Below are 5,157 nucleotides of genomic sequence, written 5' to 3'. Positions count from 1 at the left end.
GGGATGCATCTGGGGGGAGCAATAAACTTTACAGTACAATGAGAATGACATTTGTTAAACTTTAATCTATTGATTCAAACGCATTAATATTCAAATGCTCCCTCTCCTTGAGGTCACAGCCCAAATGTTGGGTTGAGAACCCAGGCTAGGGTGGTGAGATTCATACAATGTAGGCTGATGATGAAGTAGGAGGCTGTAGAGTTATTCTCACCCAGCTTTCCTAGCCCAATGAGTATTCATTGTCATCATGACTGACTATGAATTGCCATTATGAATGGCAACGGACAGTCATTGGGCCAGGGATGGAGTGTGAACGTGACTGTATAGCCTCCCAAGGATGTGGGAGAGCCAAGTTGAAATCAGACTCCAAGGCCAGAAGGGACAAACAGCTGAATATTGGTTTGTTTTGGACTCATCCCCAGCAGAAACCAGTGCTCCTTGAGGGTGGTTTTTCCTGTCCAAAACTGGAACGCCAAAGCCTTTTTAGGCAGGCATTTATTTGATTTCATTTGTGCTGTACCATGCAGATCAGTTTTTAGGTGGTTATGTGATCATCAGGGTGATGCTTTGGGGATCAGGCAGACCAGTCGGGGGTTCTGTCCCTGCCTGCCCTGCAACCTTGGGTGCCTTAATACTTTGCCAGTTCTGGCAGTCCCAATAGCCAGCCCATAAGAATACAAGTCTCACCCTGGCTTCCATCAGCCTAGTTATTCCTTGCAGGGTGAGCCCCCTCAAATGACTCCCCTCCCCCCATTCTTGACATCTGTGCTTTCCTCAGTTCACACAACAGAGACCTGCTGGGGTAAATATAAACATGAGGTTTATTTAATAGAAAAATTGTGGATTCATAGATGAAATGACAAGGGAAGCAAACCTATACAAGCCATGCAGAAAATAAACCAGATGCAACATTAACCTTTAAACTTTCAAATTAGATAAAAATCCCTTTTCTAATAAAATACTTTCCCAGCATATTCCCTAACTGTAGGAGGATTCAGCATTTCACAGACAGCACCCACCAATTGACTGTCCCTCAGTTACTGGAGAGATTTCACTTTAAACCCATTCCCTTTTAACAGAATTTGCAGGTTGGTTCCGCCCCCCCCTCCCTTGTCTCAGACTAAGGCAATTCATGGTTATTCAGAGCAGGGGAAATTCCCTCTACTTGATCACCAGGATGTCTCAGCGTTTTCCCCTAACTATAATGGTCCATCATTTGTCTTTTCCTGGGTTGTACAATGCTAGGTGCTTTGAGTTAGTCTCATCTGGTGGTGTGTGTGTGGTGGTGGGGGCAGCCCCTCTCTACCAGACTGGCCACCACAAGGTGGAGCTGAAATTGTAATAACCTGTGCTCATAACCTATATCTATATCCATACTCATAACCACAGTCTGTATACATATCTTAAGTTTAGAAAATTAAAAGATTTCATCAACAACCTTACTCAACATATTTTTATGTACAAAACCACAATATGCAATCAGAAAGCTTAAAACAACTAGTTAAACCAACTATTCTCCCCTTGAGATGTCTGGATCCAGATTGCCACACTCAGGGATTAACTTTTGAATTTCTCTGCAATAGATATTGTTGATTCAAACTGCTTAGTGAGATTCTGAAACGGCATGATAAAAATATCCATTAAAATCTCCACTAGCAAAGTTATACATTTACAAGGAATAGACACTCACAGGATTCAGAAAACATGCCAACTATCATATCTAAAGTTTGTTCACAATTCCTTGTTCTCTCCCCCACCCCGAACTGCTATAATTTTGAAAGAGTTACAGAGAGATAAAAGGAAAAATGAAAGCCTGTTACTTTGCCACATTGTAAGTTTGAGGAAGTTTTGGAAAGTTACCAAGTGCCAAAAAGAAAAAGGAATAAAAGAAGGAAAAGAAGGGGGAAGTGACACTATTTATTTTATTGCACAGAGCAGTTTAAAAACAAAATCACCAAAAGTTTAAAAAAATGCAAACTTCTTCCTGATTAATGGAAATAACTTTCAAATGTCAACATTTTTAATGAAACTGGTTTTCCATTTTCCAATCAATTCTAGTGACCATTAAGGAAAGAGAGAGAGAACAACCTGATTGCCTGGGTAGCATCTTACCAATCTGTTGCTGAAGCAAAAGGGACTCCTCTCTGCAGCCCTTCAGTCTCTCTATCAGCTAACATACCTGTCTGATCTGCAGCTCTTTTATCTCTGCAGCTGATGGGAGGCCACTGATCAACCCCAGCTGAGCAGGCAGGCAGGCTCCCTATTAACCCTTTAGTGGTATCCCCTGACAGACAGATTCGGTCTCAGTGCCTGGCAGCAGCAGCAGCATGAGGGATAACGCTCACATGAGACCACAGGGTATTCAGCCTCCAATAGATGATCTTGGATCTCTCAGGGTTGGTGACCAAGAGTCAGGTTCTTCTCTCTCACTTCTCTCCAGAAACTGTGTTCTCTCGATAAAGAGATCCAGGTGGCCCTGAAGAGACAAGCAGGTACCGAGATCTCCCTTGGAGCATGTTCTCCACTCTCTATTGACAGAGCGCACTTGCCTCCTCAGATTTGTATCATCTGAGGGAGAAGGTTGTGTCTCCCCGGATGCTACTTCTGAGGGGCATTTCCCTCCACTGAGTCTGGGGAGCTGCAGCTGGGTTTGTGACACAGATGGCACAAACACCAGTCCTGGTGAAATCAGCCTGCTTGGCCCAAATTTCTCTCCTCTCGGGGAGAGTCTTCTAGCCCAAACGGTAATCACAGCCTGGGCCTCTCAGTGCATTCACTCCCAATGCAGGCCAGTCATCCAGTCCAGTTACTGGTGCCACACCAGCGATTTACTGGGACAAGACCAGGTGCATGGAGCAAGGATCTTCCACCATAAGCTAGCTTCAGCTGGGGATGCTACAGGCTTGTCTACACAGGGAATAATGCCAGTACAAATACACCACTATAGCAATACTGGCAAAACTCCCCACGTGGAAACACTTATTCTGGACTCAGGGCACAATTTTCTGGTTCAGCTTATATTGCTTTGAAAGTGACGCCAGCTACACTGGGAAAAAGCCAGCTCAGGGGCGGCTCCAGGCACCAAGCGCGTGGGGGGCGGCCTGACAGTCGCTGTGGTGAGGGCGGCAGTCAGGCAGCCTTTGGTGGCGTGCCTGCGGGAGGTCCGTTGGTCCTGCGGCTTCGGCGGCAATTTGGTGGTAGGTACGCTGAAGGCGTGGGACCATTGGACCTCCCGCAGGCATGCCGCCGAAACCGCGTTACCAGCGGACCTCCTGCAGGCGCACCGCCAAAGGCTGCCTGACTGCCATGCTTGGGGCGGCAAAATACATAGAGCCACCCGTGGCCAGCTTCATCCAGAATAAGGGTGTCCAGATGGGGCGTTACACTGGTGTAACTGTCACTGTATAAGTATGTGGTAACATTCCCCATGTAGACAAGCCCTACAGTTTATTTACCTGCTGACGCGGCAGGTTCGGCCGATCGCAGACCACACTGGCCGCGGTTCGCCATCCCAGGCCAATGGGGGTGGCGGGAAGCCGCGGCCAGCACATCCCTTGGCCCGTGCCGCTTCCCGATGCCCCCATTGGCCCGGGACAGCGAACCGCAGCGAGTGGGGGCCGCAATCGGCAGAACCTGCTGCGTTAGCAGGTAAATAAACTGGCCCGGCCCGCTAGGGTGCTTACCCTGGCGAGCCGCGTGCCGAACGTTGGCGACCTCTGCCCTACAGCATCAACTTGAGTTGCAAAAGGGCTGTGTTTGGGTCAGGCTCAGCTAAACCTGATCACTTTCCTCACCTCCCGCATCACTGCTGAGTGAAAGCTGAGCAGGCAGCGCCAGGATCTCCTTAGTCATTGTGAGACGGCACTTCCCTGAGTGTCTCTCTTCATCTCCATCACTGCAACATTCCCTCACTCTTATTTCTGCTCCACTTTCACCGAGTGGCCAGTTCAGTAATAGCCTATTTAGAGGCATGAATCCAGTGTCAGACACTAGCTGTGTCGTGTGGGTAATCTCACCTCTTCTGGGTGTGTTCAGGCTCCCGTTCAAGAGACACCCTGCTTCTCCCAGAGGTACTTATCTGCCCCACTTAGCCGTAGTAGCTGGGTACCCACAGGCTATAATGTATTGATCCTCACAACACACCTGTGAGGTACGGAATGCCTGTTTTCTCCATTGTACAGCTGGGGAACAGAGGCACAGAAATTTCCATGGTCAAACAGGGAATCTCCGGTGGAACAGGGACTGGAACACAGGTATCCCAAGTAGAACTGAGCAAACAGCTGTTTTTTTTATTCGGTGGCAGTTCCAAAAAATCGGAAAAGGCAATTGCTGTAGGTTGAACCAAATCTGGAATTTCCAACAAACCAAAATGCAACAGAAAATCCACTTTGGGTTGAAAATACCACATCACTCAGCCGGAAACATTTAGCTTCCAAGCATTTTTAAAAGGGTTAATTCCCAAGGATCCTTAGGTGCCATTCATTAAAATGGGCAGTGGAGAATGGGGCCCTGTTTGCCTTTCTGAAGTTTGGCCCGGGTACTAGCCTGTGATGTGGGAGACCCAAATCCAAATCCCAGTCCTAGAACCCCGCTGGTGAGCACCCTGACCGGAGCGACAGGCTGCTCGGGGAGAGGGGGGAGGTCTCTCAGATTCTTCTGTTGAAGCTGTCCCACTTTGTATCAATAATTACATGTTCATTGTTGCAGGGACTTGAGTCAAGGTCTTCTATCTAACAACTGCATGCTCCAACCACTAGGCTGTAGAGTCATTCTCATGCTTGCTCCCTGAGCCAATGACGATTGAGGTATTTTATACAAAGTGGAAAAGCTTCAACAGCAAGGTTGGAAGAGGTCCACCATTGAACGCTCTATGGCCTGGGGTTTAGAGCACTCCCCTCAGAGACAGGAGGCTTGCATTTAAATTTCTGCTCCAGCACAGGGACTTGAAGCTGGGTCTCCAACATTGCAGGTGGGTGTTGCAACCATTGGCTAAAACACAGACCTCTGCTGCTTTCTTCTCCTCCAGCTATTTTGTGAACAAGCCCTAAGTCTCTTTGTGAATCCAGCCCGCTCACCCCCAGTGTTTTGGGCCAAACGTATTAGGCAAATTCACGTCAACTAGTTTCAGTCAACAAAAACTGTATTTTTTGGGCAAAT

Source organism: Malaclemys terrapin, chromosome 13, assembly GCF_027887155.1.
Source record: "Malaclemys terrapin pileata isolate rMalTer1 chromosome 13, rMalTer1.hap1, whole genome shotgun sequence".
Lineage (NCBI taxonomy): Eukaryota > Metazoa > Chordata > Testudines > Emydidae > Malaclemys > Malaclemys terrapin.
The sequence above is the reverse complement of the archived record's forward strand: the minus strand, read 5'-3'. Positions refer to the sequence as shown.